At 37.5% G+C, this 23787-nt stretch overlaps 1 protein-coding gene across 5 annotated transcripts in view; it reads right to left on the reverse strand.

The window, feature by feature from the left end:
- The window catches only part of GPC5 (glypican 5), a 783354-nt gene that overhangs the window by 303388 nt on the left and 456179 nt on the right, over nt 1-23787 (reverse strand). The gene's annotated exons all lie outside the window — the stretch shown is intronic.

Raw genomic sequence — 23787 nt, forward strand, 5'->3', positions numbered from 1 at the left:
GAGGAAGGAAGGAAGGAAGGAAGGAAGGAAGGAAGGAAGGAAGGAAGGAAGGAAGGAAGGAAAGAAGGAAGGAAGGAAGGAAAGCTATTTTCAATTTAATTCAAAGTTAACACACACAAACACACACACACAAAAAAAAGTGCAGGTGATAGGCTCTTTTTAACCCAAAAGACTTGAAATATTCATTGACGCATGTCAGAAGACCCAAAGGCTACCGGAATAAAAAGAAATGAAATGGCAAATAAAATTCTTCAGAGCAATACCTTCTTCATGAAATTGTTTACATGTTTCTGTAGGCAGTTTATTTGGGGTCTTAGGACAAGTGGTACAAGTGAACTAAGAAGTGCAATTTTGCAAACTGTCTCTAATTGTAAAGCTTAGAAAAAAGACTTGTTGCTTGTCTCTGTGTAGAAAACAATTACTATTTTTACCTTGGTAACTTTCTCTTGCTGTGCTTGATAATGTATTACATGTATTTATCCCTTTTGGAATTCAGCTTAAGGTGTGCTGCATTCTTTAGATTATTATTATGCTTGCTGAAGAGTACTGGATGTTAATGAGATGTGTTATTATTCTTTCAGACAGTTAATAATTATTGCAATCTCTAAATTGTTCTGTCCTTACACAATGCTTTTATCTTTTTACTTTTCATTAACATTACACAAAAGCCTCAAATAAGGATTGTTGTCCTAAATTCATGATTCTGAAATATTTAGGGGGTTAGAGATTTTTTTTATTTTTTTTTTTTTCTTTAGGATTAAAGTTATATAAAATGCACAAGCAAAGGAACATTCATGAAAACATGATGTCTTCTTGTTCACAGCTAAAAGTCCTACTTATCAGATGCAGAAACATGTTACTTCATGAAGCTTTCCCCAGGGTTTTGTGAATCTGAACTTCCTCCACAAAAAGAGGTCTGGCTTCAACAGGAAATAGAGGCAGCTCCCATACACTTCACCCTAACTTATGGCAGGAGTTGTTGACTCAGCCCCAGTTTAGGCTACTAAGAAATAAAACCCAGGTCTCCACTTCTGAAAAATGGCTTTAGTCTTAAAGTTATTGCACAACATCTTGGCAACATCAAGACTATAAGGCTGCCTTTTGAAAGAAAAAGGCTAAGTCAGAGATGATAAAGGGGGAGTGTAGCTCTGGTTACAGGAGTGTGTTTCACATGCTTGCAGTTGGAAGTTCAGAGGCTAAGTACAAGTGAGCCACTGTTTCAGAAATACCCCTTGCTTCCATGCCCGGTGCATCCAGGTCTGTACCCTGAGACTTGCAATGATACTTTGTGGTACTCTGTTCCCTTGATTCCACTCAATATGTCAAACATATTAAGTCTGAAACTTCATTTTGCAATTTTCACAGTGAAAGCCAAACATCAGTATCTTATATGGACTTAAACATTGTAAAAGGAAGGGAGTCAGAAGGAGCAGAAAAGGATGTGCTTATGAAACAGATCTAGCCATGAGGGGCATCTTTCAGGTATTAAGATGGGGTAAATGGGACTTAAATATACTTGAGAACAATACAAATGGAGAACATACAAAAATCATTTTGATCACTGCTCAGCTTTAGAAACCATTTTGAGAGTCCTTTCCATAGATAATTTTCAGAATTATTTTGAATAGATAATGGCATATGACTTAAGAAGCACACTGAGTTCTTCATTACTCATTTGCCAAAACTGTGCTACCAGACGAGACCTCTTAGCCTACTTAACAGCCTGAAGTTTGCTAGCATGATGTACAGGAATAAAATTAGGAATACATATATGTATATGTATAAATACTCACATGCACACATATACCCATACATTCTGGCATGAAAGGACCTAGCTGAATACAGAAGTGTAGAATTGACCTTTGTGAATCCTCTGCTAATATAACATTGAAAAAGGCAAATATTGTGTCTCTTCCTATGAGGGAGTCGTTTAGGAGGTGTCAAAAGAATAAGTCACAACAGGAATATTACTAGAGCAGGTCATGTGTAAGAACTGTGAAAAAGGAAACATAATTTGATAGTACTTCATTAAATTAATTCTCTCAAAAAGCAAGGTTGTAAGAAAGACTATATAGGACAGAACAAGAAAAAGCATAGCAAAAATACAAAATAAAATAAAATAAAATAAAATAAAATAAATCCATACTGTAGACTAGGGAGAAACAAAATCCTAAAAAAAATGTAGGATTTAACCATGTAAAGAAAAATAGATAATCTGAAAAGAAGACGGCACCGTCTGTTATAGATATGTCTATAAATGTTTGCATTTGGACCTTAGACAGAGGGGACAAGATTACTTGTCTCCAAGCTGCTCAGAGCTAGCACCTGAAACTACCCTCATCTACAAAGTCAACAGAAACTGTCCAAATTAGTATCATAAACCTAGCAATTAAGTAGTGGAAATGATCATGTCTTCATGTCTTAATATTGCCACAATTATTTTCTGTTTAGTTCAGATGAGTCTAGAATATTAATCTAAAAAGATTAAGAGAAAAATAATATAGGAAAATAAAACATCTTTTAAAGCATCCACAGTTCTCATGAAAATTACCCCTTTTATCAGAGTTTGAAATGTAAATATAAATGTTAAGGTAAATGTTCACTTTTAAAATGACGAACAGAAATAACTAAGCAAAGGATTGCAAAGACACAAACAGAATACTATAAGCTTCAGATATAGTTTTTTACAACATAGAGTGGACTTCCGAAATATAACTTGTCTTTAAACATGTTGACTCTGATGAAAAAAGTGCTGCTTGTTTTTAGCAAAGGTGCAGTAGCACTACGTAGTTTTTCCACTGACGTTGCAAATGGAGAGACATGCTCCAATACAACAAAAATTCTTTATTACAACTAGGGAAAATGCAACGATTCACTTTCTTTTAATAAAACAGGAAGCTTTTCAAACAAGAATGTCAAGAAACAACTCTACATTTTTCAAGAGGCAATATTTTAACCTGTCTTCTTCACCACCACATTTCTAAGCTATTAGAGATTTTTTACTACCATTTTTCAAGTAACTCAGTTTCTCCAAGTGGCATATGAAGAAATAATAAAATGCTGATCTGTTCATTTATAATATATTTGAAAACTGTGACTTCTACCTGCAATACTTTTTACATTTAATAATTGTTTTCTAAGCCTGTGCAAACCACTAAATATTAAAAGCAGTACAGAAATGTACAGTATATATTTCTCCAAACTAAAAACGAGTGCTGCCAACTATTAAAAACTATGTATATTTATTTGGTATTTGTGTAGCTAGTTCAACTTTATTAGTTGCAATTTCTCTGAAATCATAATTTTGTTTTCCTGTTTAAAATGTTTAAAATGTGCATGATTATGTGGGAGGAAGATTATGTGCAAAGACAGAGCAGTATTTCCCCGCTGCACATTAAACTTGACTTGCATACCACCATAATATTTGTATGAAGAGTATCTGAATAATACTATCTTAAGTTATGATTTTGAAAAATGGGCAGAAAGAACAAATACTATAGCTGTATTGCAATTACAAAATACTTATCAAAGATATGGTGCTCTTATGTAGTTCAAATACACCACCATGAAATAATAAAATATCACCTGGGTTTCACAGTAAATAAATGTAAATTAATAAATACTGTTCTTTAGAAATAAAAGTCATTATCTTTCAATACGATTGCAGATTTCTGTTCCAATTCTTGATGAATTAATCTGTGCAGATAACTGGTCAAAAAGTTTACACCTCATTGTTTCACTTCCTAGTAAATATAGAAAATAAATGTAAAAAGAAAAAAACTATACAGAGAGATTTAAAATGTTTTATAAAGTAATGTAATAATAACCATTAGATTATATGACAAGCATATTTATTCATGAAATACACTGGGATGCATCTCATTAGTGCAACACATCTGCTGGCTCGGATTTTTTTACAAACACATGCCTAATACTATCAAAGTGTCACTCATTGTCATACCAGCCATCTGACATTGGCCACACCCAGAAACTGAGCTGTTTCTCTGCTATAGACAAATAAGGCACCTACCCTAGACTTGTTGAAAATCAGTCCCTAATGCACTTAGTTTAAGCTACAACTATGGAATGTTGAATTTTGTCATATAACTGACTATCAGTAAATTTGTGACACCAGCACTTTGTGTGAATAAAATTGGCGAACTTTTTTAAAAATAGTAGAATAACCACAATGGGAAGAACTGACTTTCTGATTGCATTGAATTTACATGGCAAGGTTTTAGTAGCGGAGGATTGCAGGGGTGAGCAGATCTCAGCCGCTGCCCCACATTAGATAAGGGCCAGCACCAACCAGCTTCAGTGGACCCACCGCTCTCTGGAGCTTGAGCCTTTGAGTGATGCTTCTGCCTCTGGGAGAGCAGGTTTAAGAAAGGGAAAAAACAACAACAACAACAACAACAACAAAAACTGCTGTGTAACAGTGGCTAGGAGAGAGAGGAGTGAGAACAAGTCCTCAATACACCAAGGTCAGTGTCAGTACAGGAGGGCAGGAGGTGCCACAGCCACTGGAGCAGAAGTTCCCCTGCAGCCTGTGGAGAGGACCCTGGTGGAGCAGGCTGTCCCCCTGCAGCCCATGGGTCCCACATGGAGCAGATCTCCATGCTGCAGCCCGTGGAGAAGCCCCTGGTGGAGCAGGTGGATGTGGCCTGGAGGAGGCTGCAGCCCATGGAGAGCCCCTGCAGGAGCAGGCCCTGGGCCAGAGCTGCAGCCCGTGGAGAGGAGCCCACACAGGAGCAGAAGGTCTGGGAGGAGCTGCTGCCCATGGGGGATACGTGCTGGAACAGTTTGCTCCTGGGGGATGGATGGACCCCGTGGTACTGAGCCATGTGGGAACAGTTCTTGAAGAGCTGCTGTCTGTGGGAAGCCCATGCAGGATTAGTTTTGGAAGGACAGCATCCTAGCTTATTAGTAATAGGTAATAAATTTTATTAATCTGCTTGTGCTGAGTCTGTTTCACCCGTGACGATAATTGTCGAGTGATCTCCCTGGCCTTATCTGAAACCTTGAACCCTTTTCATCGTATTTTCTCCTTCTTTCCCTTTCAGGAGAGGGAGTGAGAGTGGTTGTGGTGGAGTTTAGCTGCCCCATTAGGTAAAACCAACACCCTGATGAAGTGTCTTACGTATTACTCTTTACTGAAACTGTGGCCTTGAATGAGAATATATCCATAGAACAAGATTACGTGATATCCTTAAACAATGTTGAAATCAACAGAATTTTCATGGAAATTACATAAGGCATAAGAAATAATACTATAGGAAAAAAGATGATTTGATAGAGAACAGTGGAACTAACATAAAATGTGCTTTTACTTGTCACACTAGAGAATTAAGTGGGGAATTATAGTGAGCGTTGTGGGACTTATAATCAGCATTGTGCAATGTATTACTGTAAAGTAAAAATAGGCATTTGAGTACTATTATAATTTTTTCAAACAAAATATTTGCACGCTATTTCTATCTTTTTTAAGTTATGAAGATATAAAATTTGCCTACTCATTTCAGAAATTTCTAAACATAACCACAAATATAAAAGCAGGTATAATTCACTTGATTTCATCTATGAAAACTTAACTATCTATGTTTACTTTTCAGTGTGGACTGTAAATTTTCTGGTGCTCAAACAAACACCCACAAACCGTATTTGCTCTCCATTTCCAGTCACAGCCAGTCTGCTAGAAAGGATCTGAAGTGCCATTTACTGCACAGTTGCTCATATGGTTTTATACTAATAAAAGCATAATAATAATAATAATAATAATAATAATAATAAAAACGTTACCTGAAAATCACTGTGTGCTACCAGAGATTTACTCTGAGTATACGAGCTGCAATGCAATAGTAGAGGAGATAGGTGTGTCTAAATTGCAGACTTAGGCAGTAAATAAAACAATTAGCCTGGGTACCAGTGATAGCAAGTTAGCAAGGAGGGTGTGGACTGCTTTGAGAGTTCAACTATTGTGATTGCCAAGTGGCTTTTAAGACCATATATCCTGATCTAATATGTTCCTTATATAGTGTTGTGCGTACATTACCAGTTTAGCAGTTATCAGTTATTATCAGTTTAGCAGAATATCAAACACAAGAAAACATTTGAAATTAATGTCTACATTAGCAGAGACTGCAGCACATAAGTGGGATTTATGGAGTGTAGATATGTGGAATTGGGATTGTGTGCCAAAGCCCGCTTTACACACTTTTTAATGTTTTATTTTTGATTAATTCTGATTCTAGCAGGTAGAGGTGTATTCTTAGGCAGCATCTTCCAGTCTGATTTATTCTGAAAGGAATCAGTTCGGCAGTTGCAGGGCAAGCAGGCGATCAGGCCTAGTCAGCATGGGTTTATGAAGAGCGGGTATTGCTTGACAAACCTGATCTCCTTCTATGACAAGGTGACACGCTTAGTGGATGAGGGAAAGGCTGTGGACGTGGTCTACCTTGACTTCAGTAAGGCATTTGACACTGTTCCCCACAGCATTCTCCTCAGGAAACTGGCTGCTCGTGGCTTGGACTGGCGTACACTTTGTTGGGTTAAGAGCTGGCTGGATGGCCGGGCCCAGAGAGTTGTGGTGAATGGAGTCAAATCCAGTTGGAGGCCAGTCACTAGTGGAGGCCCCCAGGGCTCGGTACTGGGGCCAGTCATCTTTAACATCTTCATCGATGATCTGGACGAGGGGATCGAGTGCACCCTCAGCAAGTTTGCAGACGACACCAAGTTAGGTGCGTGTGTTGATCTGCTCGAGGGTAGGAAGGCTCTGCAGGAGGATCTGGATAGGCTGGACCGATGGGCTGAGGCCAACTGTATGAAGTTCAACAAGGCGAAGTGCCGGGTCCTGCACCTGGGGCACAACAACCCCAAGCAGAGCTACAGGCTGGGAGATAAGTGGTTGGAGAGCTGCCAGGCAGAGAAGGACCTGGGAGTGATGGTTGACAGTCGGCTGAATATGAGCCAGCAGTGTGCTCAGGCGGCCAAGAAGACCAGCAGCATCCTGGCTTGCATAAGAAACAGTGTGGCCAGCAGGTCCAGGGAAGTGATTGTCCCCCTATACTCGGCTCTGGTGAGGCCGCACCTCCAGTACTGTGTTCAGTTTTGGGCCCCTCGCTACAAGAAGGACATGGAGGTGCTTGAGTGAGTCCAGAGAAGGGCTACAAAGCTGGTGAAGGGTCTGGAGAACAAGTCTTACGAGGAGCAGCTGGGGGAGCTGGGACTGTTTAGCCTGGAGAAGAGGAGGCTCAGGGGTGACCTTATTGCACTCTACAGGTACCTGAAAGGAGGCTGTAGCAAGGTGGGGGTTGATCACGTGCCTGGTGACAGGACGAGGGGGAATGGGCTAAAGTTGCACCAGGGGAGGTTTAGGTTGGATATGAGGAAGAACTTCTTTACTGAACGGGTTGTTAGGCACTGGAATAGGCTGTCCAGGGAAGTGGTTGAGTCACCATCCCTGGAGGTCTTTAAAAGACGTTTAGATGTAGAGCTTAGGGATATGGTTTATTGTAAGATTTGTTATCATTAGGTCAGAGGTTGGACTTGGTGATCTTGGAGGTCTCTTCCAACCTAGACTATTCTGTGATTCTGTGATTCTGTGAATCCCTCCTGTTTCCCTCTAAGACAGCTGTGCCATGAGAAAGAGAGAGCAGTAGCAGGGCAATCAGAAAATATGTTTCAAATGTACATTCCTCACCCAAACTCAAATGTTAAAGTAGATTAATGCTTATAACGTCTTGCACCTAAAAGTACATCACTATAGCACAGGGGGAGGCTGACACTTTAGCACAGGTAAAGTAGGAAAAACCCAAAGCTCTAGTCCTATGACTGATTACTTACAGCTCTGTTTTCTGCTGCACTTGTTCTACTCAACCAGAATTTGAAAGCTTGGTATTTGAATGCAACATTCTGTTTCAGGGCAAAATCAACTGGAACAAAATAGTAATTAGGTTAACAGTGCTTGATTTACATGGTAACTAGATAAAAAACAAACAAACAAACAAACAAAAAATCTTATAGTCATTACAGCAGAGATGTTGAGAACCTAGTGCATCTCTGCAGTTAGTGAGAGTATTTCAGCCTGGAGGAGGTAAATGATTATGTAAGTACTTCTAGTCTGTATCAGGACAAACACAAGTACATTCATTGAAACCAGTAAATCAACCTTGCCTTCACGTGAACTAGGAGAACTAATACAGTTACAGAGGATAAATGTTTTCGGAAAAAGTTCCTCACTGCCTCAGCTATGAGCAAACATCTAGCTGAAGTGCAGTATCTGAATATAACACTACAAGTGGTTTTAGCAGATATTAGCAAAGTGGTTTTAGCAGATATTAGCATATTAAGTAAGGATATTAATTAGTGCACAAGCAATCAGCTGTCATAATAAATAAATAAATAAATAAATAAAATAATGGTCTCATTCCTGTCCAGATTCATTCTCAACTACTCAAGAGCTTAACTTAACTAAAAACGTGCCTAGTTACAGATGTTGTTCCCTTGGGAGCATAAGCAATACAGCTACTTAAATTTTCTGTAAAATCCCTAAAGAGAAATAGCCAGCTCCTAAGATCACTCGATGACAAGGCAATCAATTTACATTAGGAATCTTAAGAATCTTTAACTGAGGTTAGGCAACCAATACATCGGGGCTGGTTCTTTTAGAAAGAGGAGAGAGCAGCAATGTTCTCTCTCCACCACGGCTGCAAAACCATCTATTAATTGATATTCAAGTGGACCACCAGGTCCTCAGCATCATGAAGTTATAACTGATCTCTGAAGGGATTCTCAGCGTGAGGCACTTTCTTCTTCTTTTGTTGATACGGGCAGTCAAGAGACCAGAAGGAGAGGGATCAGAAAGGATTTGTGACTTTTTACAAGGGAATGAACAGAAGTGGGAGAAGAAGACTTAGGTCCTTGGAATACAGATGTGAAACTGTCCTAGGAGATGAAGCTGTTGATACCATTCAGTCTATCTTTGCTCTTATTCATACTCCAGCTATAGCCGAGACTTGGATTTTGTCACAGTGTCTCAGCTGTAATTAGTGTAATAGAGATTTTGGTGTCCCACTGGGGACCTTTACCAAAATTTGGATTGAAATATTGTCCAGGTTGAACTGAACTTCTAGATGTTGTGTTTTTTTGTTTTGTTTTGTTTTGTTTTGTTTTTTGTTTGTTTGTTTTTGTTTTTGTTTGTTTTTTATTATTATTTTTATTTTTTCCACTTGCCTTCTGATCCAAGTGCTTAGAAGTTTAGTTTTCAGTTGAAAGTAAATAGAATAAAGTGGAGTCTGGGACTTGAATAGAAATTTAGCTACCCAATGAATGGTTTAGGTAGTTTTTAAAAGTATCTTATTTAGTCCTTCCATCCTGTAAACCAGGAGAACCAACATCCCACAACTTAAATTCTCACTTTAGTTTTAACACTTCAAATCAATTTTGCCTGGTTTGGTTCTTGTGTTTGTGTGTGTGTGCATGTGTGAGTGGCAGTCTCTAGTGTAGCTAGTTCTTTGGTGGGGGCCAAACATTTAAGAGCATCTGTCTAATACACTGGCTTCAGGCTAATCTGGATGCTGATCACATACTTTTTTTTTTGGCAAAAGACTGGATGAGGAGGCCTCTGCTTTGATTAATAAATAAATAAATAAATAAATAATCGAGACAATGTGGTTTTGTAAGTTGTCAAGGGTCGATATATGATTAAAAAGCTTCTTACAACATTCAAGCTGGAACTCATTACAATCCTAATAAAAAACTTGAGGAAAAAATCTGTTCAAGAAAAGAGTACATTTCTATAGTCTTTTCAATAACTAAATTAACACAAGCAATACAATTTAAATATCATATAGAAGAAATACTGAAGAAGGAAAAAGTACTAGGAAAACCACATTTGCAAAATGTATTTGTGTCCCAGGAAGCACATCAACAGAGGTTTAGAGCAACCAAAATGTTCCATATTACAGGTAACTTACTAAGTGAATGATTGTATTAAAGCCAGATTATGTATTGTGTGTTTTCCATATATCAAGAAATATCTCCTCTTCCACTGGAAAAAAATAATAATAATTTTAAAAAGTGCAAAATCATTCAGTGTATTAGAAAATAAAGTATTTAAAAGCTCTTTTCCTGTTAGCATTTTGGAGAGGGAAAATAATACAATGGCATGTCAGCCTTGGATTTACCTCATACCTGGAAGGAATCACTTTCAGTTCCAGCATGGAAAAGTCTAAATGATTTTGACTGTAATCTAGGTGTAATTGAGTTCATTCACTCTATGCAGTCTTGTCTTGAAAGAATATTTCTTCTGCTGAAGAGCAGAAAACAGCTAATTAGATTTGAATGAAGGTTGTGTGTTTTCATCTGCTGGAGAAGAACTGTATCTCAAAATTGATGTGAGAGAAACAGGCAGGGTAGGTAAAATGAAGAAGGTATTGTACTCTGGGCTGGACAGATGAGCATCAGGAGTCAGCTAGGATCACTTTTTAACAAATGAACATTCACTTGAGAAAAGCTAATCCCTAATATCTTGTTTTGTAATACTCCTCTGAGACCCCACCTAGAGTGCTGAGTTTAGTTCTGGGGTATACAAAATAAGAAAGTAATGGATCATTCAGAGTGGGTCCAGAGGAGGGCCATGAGGATGATCAGAGGGCTGGAATATCTCTGCTATGAAGACAGACTGAGAGACTTTGGGTCGTCCAGCATGGAGAAGGCTCCAGGGAGATCTTATACCAGCCTTCCTGTTCTTAAAGGAGGGGTGACAAGAAGGACTAGGAAAGACTCTTAATCAGGGAGTGTAGTGATAGGACAAGGGTGTTAAACTAAAAAAGGGTAGATTTAAATTAGATATAAGGAAGACATTTTTCACAATGAGGATGGAGAGGCACTGCAACAGGTTACCCAGAGAAGTTGTGGATACTCCATGTGCTCAAGGCCAGGTTGGATGGGGCTTTGAGCAACCTGGTCTAGGAGTAGGTGTCCCTGCTCTTGTGAAGGTGGGGTTGGAACTACATGATCTGTAAGGTCCCTTCCAGCACAAAACACTCTGACTTTATGATTGCAGTGCTCAGTTGGCATCCTACAGTTTCCAAAGTTCATGTGTTAACATATTTCTGTATTGTCGAGTTACATAAGCAGACCTGATATTTATAGCACTCAAGGTCACCTTCTAATGTTTTTCTAGATACAAAAGTCTCTGTTTATATTTCTGTATAGTCTTAAAAATAATAGAAAACTATAAATCCCACCATTATGTACAAGCACCTTAATTAGCCCCATTCAGGTAGGGCTGTTTGATTAATTTCCATTTGTTTGTTTGTTTATTTTCCCTACCTATATTGTTTGCTGTCTGCCAGTCAGAATAATCTTATTAGATCAATTGAATTACATCAAAATACGGTATCGATTCCAAGAAACAGTGAGAAATGTTCCATTTGCTGCTGATTCATACTTAAAGGAAAGGTAAGGAAGGGGTGAAAAAGAAAAAGTTATGTTCTGATTGAAATATTTTTAGCTTTGGTATTGCTAGTAGATTGTCTACTCTCTTCTTGCATATCTACTAATATAGATTGCTTAATAAAACCTTTCGTTAAGACAGAAAAAATTGAAATAATTGATCATCTTACAGTAAGATTATCATAAGATATACTGTATCAGAGGCAAATTACCCACAAACAAGTTTATTCAGACAACCCATAATTTCCCTGATTTAAAGACCTGTAAATTCTGTAGTATCAGTATCAATGGCATAGCTGCAGCCCTTGCAAGTGAGTATCTGTCATAATAGAAGGGTTCCTATACCAATTGTGGTCAATATTTTTCAAAACAGTATCTACCACTGAGATTGGTATTCATCTCACTTAACTGTAGACATCTGTATCTGATCTAATTATCTCTGAATATCTTTGCTAAAGAAAGAAATAGACATTCCTAGGACACATCTCACTCTAATATAGACATTAGTGCTAAATTCAGTTACCTAAATGCCATTTGAGATGCTCTAAATATTAAAAACTTGGGAATTGTCAGATGTTTGAAACTGCTTTCCTAACATTCTGGGAAAAAAAAAAAAAAAAAAAAAAAAAGACAACCAAAACAACAACAACAACAAACACAAACACAACAGATCACGCAGGAGCAGGTGACCTGGCAGGAGCTGCTGCCCGTGGGGGATACAGGTTGGAGCAGTTTGCTCCGGACAGATGGACCCCCTGGTACGGATCCATATCTGGAGCAGTTCTTGTAGAGCTGCTGCCTGTGGGAAGCCCACACTGGATCAGTTCGGCAAGGACTGCATCCCGTGGGAGGGACCCCACAGCACAAGGGACAAGAGTGACTGAGAAGGAGCGGCAGAGAAGAAGCGCTATAGACTGACCATAACCCCCATTCCCCTGTTCCCCTGCGCCACTTGGGGGGAGCAGGTGGAAGAGGGTGGTTGGGGGGAAGGTGACTTTGGTTTCTTTCCTTTGTTTCTCACTTCTCTAGCTCGTTAGTAATAGGTAATAAATCTTACTGTCTCCCTATGCTGAGTCTGTTTTGCCTGTCGCGATAATTACTGTGCGATATCCTTGTCCTTATCTCAACCCTTGAGCCCCTTTCATGGTATTTTCTCTCTGTTCCTCTTTGAGGAGGGGGAATGAGAGAGCAGCTGTGGTGGAGCTCGGCCACCCACCTGAGTAAAACTACCACAATGTCCACATATCTGCTATTCTCCCCACACCACACTGTTCTCAGAGATCTCCATAGCATGAAAAGTTTTCCCAGATGTTAACAGGAGTTTGTTACTAAAAAACACAGAATCAAAAGCTGTAATTATAATTACCTCCATATGTCCTTATGCTTTACTCCTTCCCAGTCTCCAGATTAACAAAAAACACAAGAACTTTCTCCAAGTATGTTATGCAAGTGGGCAATATCCCCTTCTTTTCACACATACTGAGATATCTTTGCACATTCTGCAAAGATAAATTTTAAATGATGCTTATCAGCACTTCAAATCCGTCCATAACATGGTAAACTTAAATTTAGCATAATCAATGTTTGATGTAATGAAAATCTCTTGACAGAAGTTGATACGCTTAGAAATAAGACTCTGATGCTTCATTATGTATTCACAGAAAGGTGAAATTTGTGGTGATTATCCACACCTCTGAAATGTGTCTCATTGGATTAACAGCTATAATTAGCATTTAAATTTATGAAAGTCAGCTTAAAAATATTACTTCTTCTACCACAGATAATACTCTTATTGTTAATAATATTTTATTCCATGAGCAAAACTAAAGAAAGTACTATTATTTTGCAGAATAGCAATTACCGTATTTAATTTATCACTGATTGAATAAGCCAGGCTTTTCTTTCAGTATGGAAGCTTTTGCTGATCTAAATTATCTGCATGCACAGACATGTTTTCCTCAACACCACTCCAGAAATGCTAGGAAAGCAATTTCAAAGCACTACTTTCTATGCTGAAGAGAAATCGCAGAATCACAGAATCACAGAACTGTAGGGGTTGGAAGGGACCTTGAAAGATCATCGAGTCCAACCCCCCTGCCAAAGCAGGTTCCTCAGAGCAGGCTGCCCAGGTAGGCACCCAGACAGGCCTTGAATCTCCAGAGAAGGAGACTCCACAACCTCTCTAGGCAGCCTGTTCCAGTGCTCCGTCACTCACCGTGAAGAAGTTCCTTCGCATGTTGGTGCAGAACTTCCTGTGTTCTATCTTGCGGCCATTGTCACTTGTCCTATCCCCACAAACCACTGAGAAGAAATAGGGAACTGTCTTATAGAAGTGGGGACAGTCTCAGTAAATTTCCATGACCAAATCTGGGAGTGTGTGCTTCACATTATTTTAATTAACTAAGGAAACTCCAGAAGTAGCAAACTTCAAGTAATGGCTACTGAAGAACTTGGGTCAAATGTGTAATGCATTCAGGAAACCTACACTAGGTCACCATGGTGTGCATTCAGTGTTACAGTAATGGCAACAGATTGCATATGTCATTTGGAAGCAATGCAACAGAGAAACATTTTCTTTGCTAGACAGATGTGTAAATAAATGATGTCTGTGTGGCCTACTGCAGCACTTTTTTAAAGGGATGAAAGACTGTAAAGAAAGGTAATACTTAATCCTTTCATTAAAGTGGTGAGAATTTTATATCTAAAATGATCTGTCTGTATGCAAACACAGGCAAATATTTATGCATGTGTTTTAAGCATTTATAACGTGGATTATTCCATCCAGAATGATTTTTTCAAATAATGTAGATGACCTGGAATACTGTTTCAATCTCAGTCACTTTAGCTAGTAGCTAGTAATTTTTTTAATTTCACAGTCTAAGTATATGTAACATCTAGAAAGTAGATATGTTCCTGTTACTACATGGAAAATATTTCAGGAAAAAAGATGAAATAAAAAATGTTTGCATTTAGTTGTCATTTTAATTACTATTTTTTACCCCCCAAAAATTATTTTATAGATTCATAATTTTGGTGGTTTTGGTATTTCTAGCAGACACTCATTGTCTTACAATCCTCCATTCAGAAGGTCACTGATGGAGTAGCAGCTACTGTATGCGTTGCCATTAGCTACAAACCTTCACAGTCTCTGCTCATTATTCCAATGTTAGTCCACTAAATGTAATCAAAGCTTAGTCCTGGGCACCGTCACTTGACCATCCAAGGTATTAAATTACAAGCATGGAGCTGGTACAATTTTGGCCTGAGACAAGTAATGCTCTCAGAAAATGCTTTGAGTATGATTTGAGTATTAGCATATGCTTTGAATATGATTTGAGTGTTAGCATAGATGCAGGGTAAGTCTGAATAGGCCATATGCATGTAGGTATTTTGGGGAGAAAGCAGGATAGTTTCACTGCCTGTAGGTGAGCTGTGCCATGCCTGCTGAGTTCAGAACCAGTTTCTGTATATTTACTCCCAAATATAAAGGTTGGGGAGTCAGCTCAAGACACTAGGGCAGTCATTCTATATTATTGAAGGTTTTCATCCAATTACTGTTATTCAGTCACCAGAAATATCTAGTTATTCCTGTGAGATATTCCAAACCTTCTCTGTACTGATGAGAATGTCACCAACAGATTTCATGACTACATTCCTGATCTCTGTGCCAAGGCCATTTATTCAAAAATGATAATAAAATAATCTTCAATCTTAAGAATGATTGCTGAGAAACTCAACCAAACAATTCCGTATGGGCAAAGCTTTGCATACATATGGTACCCAGTTGTCTTCCTGATGTGTTATCTATGCATTTAGAAAAATCAGATGAAAAGAAGATGAAGAAAACTGACACACACACATATTTCCAATAAGCCTCTGATAGTGGGTTTATATTACCTTCAACTATAGAACGAAAATTTGAGGTTATTGAATAGATGCACTTTAAAGAAAATTTTTCAGGATCACAAGCTCGTATCACAGAGAGGAGGAGAAAATACAGAGAAATGTTGGAGTGCTGCATTTACTCATTTCCACCACTATTTCTGCAATATAATAGGGAACCAGAAGTTCAGATAGGCAGAATTTAATTGCTATAACTAGTATAACTAAATACTAGTTTGGCCCATTTCTGTCAGTGACATAATAGTTTACCATTTCCCATATGTGTCTCTGCAGAATTTTGGCAGTGCCAAAGTTTTTGTTATTTATCTTTGTTGTATTATATTACCTTTTTTGTATCTGTATTGCTCTGTCTGCAAGTCAGATATTACTTCATTATACTGGATTTTTGGCTACAGATGTATAAATCTCTAACGTAATAATCACCATATATGGATATATGTTTAACATATAAAAGGAATAAAAAAAAAAAAAAAAAAAAAAAAAAAGCAGTCTTGAAAGTGTAACTCTTTAAGTAGCCATTATGAAATAACATGTTTGGGGCAGTGTTTACCACATTAACTCAAACTCTAAAGATGTTTGTACTCTGTGAACAGAAAAGATTTATGGTGTTTAATAATAATGAATTGGAAAAGACATCTCTCTCCCTTCAGTGTAGGGTATTTTGGGACCCCCTGGAACACCACATTCTACCAAGGTGCATTCGGATTGTGCATTAACGTTACCATACGGGAAATATCAGCTCTCAGGATCTATGTGAATGGCTTAATGCACTCTTCTCATTAGAAGCAAACACATCCAAGATGGTTGAACTGTGGAACATTGGTATTTCAAAAAGAGACAGACACAAATGTAGAGGATTAGTTTCAGATTATAGTTTTAGGACCAGTTAGAGTGGGATCTGAATTTCAGTGCTTGACTCTTGCTTTAACTTCTTTAATTTTAATGCCTTCATGATATGTGATCCTAAACTAAGGAGTACCTTTAAGTTTTGTATTTTGTATCATTTGGAAACAATTAACACCAAAATATTTATCAAATACTCTAGATAGCTAAATGACCATGTCATACAAGAGCTTCTTTTTGCATGATGTGTGTGCACTCTGTTAAAACTACTGAGCTGCTGGAAATCTTCAGAGTTTATACTCGCATTAATATCAGTATTGTAAAAAAACAGGATACAGAAATCCTTGTGCCAATCTGTATGGTACTTTTAATTTTTCAGAAAAAAAAAAAAATAAATAAAAAAATCCTGTTTTCTGCATTTCTGGGCAATCTTTCTTAGCACATTAATATGTATTTTTTTTTGCCATCTTTAGGAAAACTTCTATTATGATTTTGTTTTCTTCCAAATATTTATATCATTATTATTGTTATTTCATATATTCTTATATTCTTGTAAGTATCCAGTAACTTACTGGCATGACAAATGATCTTACCTGGCCTTTAATATCAGTTATTTCTAAATGCCTATTTAGTAGTGATGACTATGATCTCACGTTCTCCCAGTACAGTTTCAGGAGTTGTAGAAATTATGCTCCTGTCAGGCATTGTTGGATATTGAATATACTTGACCTGCTTAACTTCAGATGATCACTGACCTTGGAAATCAGTGAACTCCTCCTAAACCAGTGCATTCCAAGAATATATAAATATCATTTTATTTATTCATTATGTAAATATTAAGAACATTAATGAATAGATAAAAATATATTTTGGGTTCTCTTCTTACAAGTTTAAACTGGTAAAATCCATAAACTTTCCAGCAATATAGTGAGACATTTTTTTCATATTTTCTCTCTAGTGACCGATATTTTTTAATACATTTCTTTCAGCATGGAATGATTCAATTCCATTAAATGAGTCTAATGTGCTTATTTAAGTATACTTTTTACTAATTCTATTTAATATTTGTAGATTTGCTCCAATGTAAAAGTGGTCTGAGATCTAATTTGGATCAACATTATTCAGTTGTCAATACAATAATACTCTCAATACTAACACAGTTATAAATCCCAACATTTTGGAAGAGTTTCAGAAACAAAATATTTATTAGGTCTTCAAACTGAATGCAAGCCAAAGGTATTCCAGGTTCCAAAAGGTTAGGCTCATTCCCTTTTGCATTCTCTCTAGGTCTAATAAAGTGATACAAGAAGAAGAAATATGACAGAAGGTGTTTAAAATAAAATATACAATTTATTTATTTATTTATTTTAATCCACATCACAATTAGTCAAAGTCAAATTAATCCAGAGAGTCAGAAGCAAACTGCAAATTGGAAAGAGAATTAAAAAAAAATAAAAAATTGCCTTTGGCCACTGGCCTTTACATGAAGTTTCCTGCAAGCTTCTATTAAAAAGGACCATTATAAATTAAATTTCTTGTTTTGTATTAATCATAAAGTATCAGAATTCCAGGATATATGCAAACATAGGTAAAATGTTTTAAGAAGGATGAAAAATCTGATTTGTCCTTGCTGAATTGGTTTGAGCTATTTTTATTAATATACTAATTTTGAGCAAAGAATTACAAATTGTCTTAATATCTTTCATCATGGTTAAATTCCTCACTATTTTCAGTACTCTGAATGCAGTAATCTCATTTATCTCATTTCAAAGCCAGCTCAGTTTTCAAATGCAGCTCAGTTTATCATAAAAAGCTTGTTAGTATATCATTGATCATGCCTAGTATATAAGTAGTTTATTAAAAAGTTAATTGCAATATGTCCTGGTTTAAGCTAGGATAGAGTTAATTTTCCTCCTAGTAGCTGGTAGGGTGCTGTGTTTGGGATTTAGGATAAGAATAATGTTGATAAAACCCTGATGTTTTCATTGTTGCAGAGCAGTGCTTACACTAATCCAAAGAATTTTCAGCTTCTCGCTCTGTCCTACCAGCTGGCAGGCTAGGGGTGCAGCAGAAGATGGGAGGGGACGGACCCAGGACAGCTGACCCAAAGTGGCCAAATGGATGTTCCACACCATCTGACGTCATGCTGAACAATTAATATGGGGGGTGCTGGCCGGGGTGGAGGGGACTGGCTGCTAGGGGATGGGCTGGGCATCAGTCAGCGGGTGGTGAGCAATTGCATTGTGCATCACTTGTTTGTACACATCATTAGTAGTAGCACTATTATCATTATTATCATTAGTTTCCTTTCTTTCTGTCCTAATAAACTGTCTTTATCTAAACCCATAGGCTTTCATTTTTTTCTGATTTTCTCTCCCATCCCAGAGAGGGAGGGGGGAATATGAGCCAACGGCTGTGTGGTGTTTAGCTGCTGGCTGGGTTAAACCACAACACAGCAGAAGAGTTTTCAAATAAAATATTTTCTTGCTGTAGAATTCTGTAAGATAAATCAATACATTTTTTCTAAGTTTTAGAATATTTTAGAATATTTTGACTTAGAATTTTTAAAGATATTTCTAATTTTGGTTACTATACAGTAGCTTTTATTTAAGACTTTTCCTTAAAAATAGTGTTCCTTAATATCCTATTCTACAACCAAACAGGATCTTTCCCCAATTTAGAAATGCATTATTGTCCTGCAGTAACCTGGGAATGGCCAGAAATGAGTGCCTGAGGAAAGATCTTGTACACTATTACCAGGTTTCACACCTCTGTCTTCAAATGATATGTGTGCCTACTCTGAACTAAAGCTGAGCAGGTAGAAGATTGCTTTCACCCGCATGTGAAAGCTAAAAAGTTGCCACAGCTGCAGAGCAGCCTGTGCCTTTGGAATTTGTTGGAGATAACAATATCTAGCACAGAGCAGTGAGATGCCAAAAACTGTATATTAGAAATTGTGAGGATGATGGATGATTTACAGCTTTTCTCCAGAGATCTGAGTCAGCAAATCATACATAGCCCTTATTCGTTGCCTTGATGTAAGCATATGAGCCCTTTCAGAGGAGGACGTCAATGTTGTATTTTAAAACAGGCTCTCAGAAGAGTAGGTAAAGCAGGCAGTGCTGGAAGCACCCATGTTTGCACCGCAGGTACTGGAGACACGACAGCTAAGAACCAAGTGTCACCTCATTCAGCTCTCAAGGAACACATGCTCACCTCTTCCTTCCCATTCTGCCATCATTAGTTTTAACTAGAAAATTTCCTCCTAGGCCTAGTAAAAATAGCATTTTCCAGGTGGAAGTACTTTTGACAGATATTACCATCCAGATCTTTTTTTACAATGCTTTATACTGACGACTGTTTTGATTTTCTTTCTTTAAGAAATAAGACTGCAGTATTTAAAACAGGAGGTTAAGACACAAATGCCTCTTAAAACCTTCATTTTGTTATCATACCTAGAGTTTATAAAATGCCAAGATTTAATTGGTATGATAAATTATGCCAGTGTACTATGCCAATCATGTATCATAAATACACAATTTAATTGCATTTTTTTAAATTTTTTTATTATTATTTTTTTAGTTACTGAAGTAAAAAAGAAGTTGTAGTCAGCAATTCAGTGAGGCAGGCTTTTACCTTTTCCCATAATCATTGCTAACTGAACTTCAATGGTATCCATTCTATTTTCACACAATATTCCATCAATCTACTTTTTAAAACTTCACACAATGTTACCATTTGTTATGATACTGTATTGCAAATTTCATGTACTACTTTTTATTTTTATAGACTAAATTTTAGCATATACGGCCTACGGCCTTAAAATAGCTTTTTTTTTTTTTTTTTTTTTTTTTTTTCTCCTTCAATACTTATTCTAAATTTGAAAATTTTAAGAGCTTAATTTCTTCATTTTTTTTTTTCTTTCATACAGAGAGGGTTTTTTTAACCAACATTTTAACCTGTTAGACTTTGTCATAGTTTTAATTCTACAAAGAGCTTTTAAGTTAGCAAGGTGTAAATTTCATAACCTGGTTACTTTTACCTGAAGATAATTTTACCAACACCCCCAGGGTCTTTCTCAGACCTGCTCTCAATCCATTCTCTGCCCAGCCTGTATTTGTACTTGGGACAGCCCTGACTCATGTGCAAGACCTGGAGAGCAGCTCTGATAAGAAAGACCTGGGGGTGCTGGTTGGTGAGAATCTCAACAGGAGCTGGCAATGTGTGCTTGCAGCCCAGAAAGCCAACTGATGCAACTAGGCTGCATCAAAAGAAAGGTGGCCAGCAGGCTGAGCAGGATGATTTTCCTCCTCTCCCCCTCTGTTCAGCTCTTGCAGGACTCCGGGAGCACTGCTTTCAGATCTTCCTAATATAAGAAGTATATGGAACTAGTAGAGTAAGTCCAGAGGAGGGTGATGAGGATGATCAGAGGGATGGAGCACATCTCTTATGAAGACAAGCTGAAGAGTTGGGGTTGTTCAACCTGGAGAACAGAAGGAACATAGCAGCCTTCCTCTACTTAAATGGGGCCTATAAGAAAGCTGGAGAGGGACTCATTTTCAGGTAGTGTAGGGCTAGGACAAGGAGTAATGGATTTAAACTAACAGAAAATAGATTTTATAAGTAATAAATTCTTTACTCAGAGGATGGTGAGGCACGGGTTACTCAGAGATGTTGTATATGACCCATCCCTGGAAGTGGTCAAGGCCAGGTTGGATGGCTTTGGGCAACATGATATAGTGGAAGGTGTTGTGCCCATGTCAGCAGGGTTGGAACTGGGTGATCTTCCAACCCAAACCATTCTGTGATGTTATGACTTTATGATTCTGTGATACAATTAATTCAACAAAGTTGAATTTCATGATGTTTGCACAGGTCTCACAAGCCTGTCAAAGTCAATGGCATCCCTTCTGTCCAGCATGTCAACCACATCACTTAGCTTGGTGCCATTCACAAACTTGCTGAGGGTGCACTCGATCCCCCTTTCCATGTCACCTACAATGACGTTAAACAACACCAGTCCCAATACTGACCCCTGAGGAACACTATTAATCAGTTTTCACTCAGACATTGAGCGGTTAACTAAAACTCTTTGAGCGTGACCATCCAGCCAATTCCTTATTCACTGAGTGGTCCATCAGTGAAATCCACATCTCTCTAATTTAGAGACAAGGATGTTGTGCCGCACAGTGTCAAGTGTTTTGCACAAATCCAGGTCAGTTACATTGTTTGCTCTTCCCTTATCCACCAAAGCTGTAACCCCATTGTAGAACGACACCAGATTTGTCAGGCACTATTTGCATTTAGTGAAGCCCTGTTGGCTGACACCAGTCACCTCTCTGTTCTCTCTGTGCCTTAGCAGACAGTTTCCAGGAAGATCTGCTCTATGATTTCACCCAACAAAAATGGAGACTGTAGAATGGAGTTCCACAATCTCTATTATGTTTTGGTATGTGATTTCCTGTTATGAACTTTGAATGTCAGAACAGTTCACTGGAGAGGTCATTCCTGCTCCATGAAAGATTGCTATATTACCCAGTTTGTATTCATGTCTGGGATTGTCCTGACCCATGTGCACGACCTTGCAGTTGGCCTTGTTGAACTTCATGAGGCTGATGTGGGGCAGCTCCCCAACAATTCATTCTGGATGACATCCCTTCCTTCTTTCATGTCAACTGCACCATTCAGCTTGGTGTCACCCATTAACTTTGTCCCCAAGAGACACCACTTGTCACTGATCTCCACCTGGGCATTGAGCAGTTGACCTCAACTCTTTCAGTGTGACCATCCAGCTAATTCCTTATCTGTCAAATAGTCCTGTCTTCAAATCCTTCTTTCTCCCATTTAGAGATGACCATGTCATATGGACAGTGTCAAAGGCCCACATAACAAGTTTGTCTTCTCATCTATCAATCCTTCCACATCTTCAGAGGCATCATAGCAATTATCAGTAGCCATTGTCAGAGTCCCATATATAACAGATGAACATTCTCTTTTTTTTTTTTTTTTCTTTTTCTTTTTCTTAAAATAATCATTTTCTTATGTTCAGAACATACATAGTAACAAGAGTGATGGTGTTCAAACTTAATGTTATCTTTAAAATAACAGGGCTCTTGTTTGGCTGGAGGAGTTCTGGAGCTCCACCACTGTTGCACATAATCTGCAAATGCAAAATCAAGTGAATTTCAACAAAAATTTCCAAGGCACATTTATTTCCTTGGACTTTCTGGAGTTAGGACATTCATGAATAAAATCTATAAATATTGTTATACTTGTTTGTTTGCTTGTTTTACATTGCGTCTCCTACGCTAGGTTACATCATTCTTTCTTGTAAATCTTGGATGGTGTTTTGCTGATGAGCTGCTTGCTTGTTACTGTATTCAATGGTCTAGAATAAGCAAGTTTTTATTTCTATTTTTATTTAGGTCTAAACACACAATATACAAGTAAAATGTCCTCAAATAAGTTGATAATGCACTATTTTACTAGGATTCACACTACAGTAAAACTTCTGTAATGGCTTCTGAGCTAGTACCTTAGAGGATAATACCTTCACTAACACAAAAAGAGGAGATAATTAAAATCTTTACAAAGCATCTGTCAGCCGACTATACTGATGAGGGATTACGAAGACTGCAGATTACAAGAATAACGAATAAATAAATAAATAATCAGAAGTTCATACATAAAAAATAAAACACAATATTTAATGAAAAACAAAAAGACAACATTTTAACCCTCACAGAAATGCACAGATGTATTAAATCAAAAAAAAAAAAAAAAAGGAAAGAAAAGAAAAAAAACACCTAATTTTCAGTATAATTTTGATGCATAAAAAAACAATCACCATGTAACATTTGCTGAGAAAAATCAGAATGATGAGATAGAGTGTGGATCACAGATTATTGCACTTTAATTTATAAATGAGCTTAGACATCTGTGAAATTAAAACCCCAAGGCCGACAATTTATGTGACACTGTGTTGAGAAAGGAACAAAGCTTTGAGATGCAGATTCCAGCTTTACATTGCATCAGAGCAGGTAACCTTGCAAACAACCTTCACACAGACCAGTCCTCTCCACTCTGACTGATGTCTCCCATATGTATCTATTTCTCCTCTGTGTTTTCCAATCAAGTTGACAGCAATCCCCAGTTCATTTTCTAAAGAGACTGATAAAAGCCAGGCTGGACCTGTACTATCATTAACCTCTGTTATACCATTATTACTTATTTTTCTCCTTTGAGATAAGCAGTTACATTGCACTTGCTGATCTTTGCATGTGATGTGTTATTACATAAAAACGGTACTGCAAATGTCAGCCTGTTACTGGTTCATTAAAGTCAGGTCATGATATTTGAAAATTTGATGTTCTTAACCTTTTCAGGTGTTAACCAAAATATATTATAGGTTTATTTGTCTTTGTTGTTTTTGTTGTTGCTGTTCCTCACATTAATTATTCATGAATACAAAAGATTATAGTATACTAAAAAAGAATGCATGAAATTTAATTGATTTATACATGTTATTGAATAAACTATGACTTAATCATTAAAAATATTTACATTATTACCTTTACTGGCCAG

The sequence above is a fragment of the Oxyura jamaicensis genome, chromosome 1 (genome assembly GCF_011077185.1).
Source record: "Oxyura jamaicensis isolate SHBP4307 breed ruddy duck chromosome 1, BPBGC_Ojam_1.0, whole genome shotgun sequence".
Taxonomy (NCBI): domain Eukaryota; kingdom Metazoa; phylum Chordata; class Aves; order Anseriformes; family Anatidae; genus Oxyura; species Oxyura jamaicensis.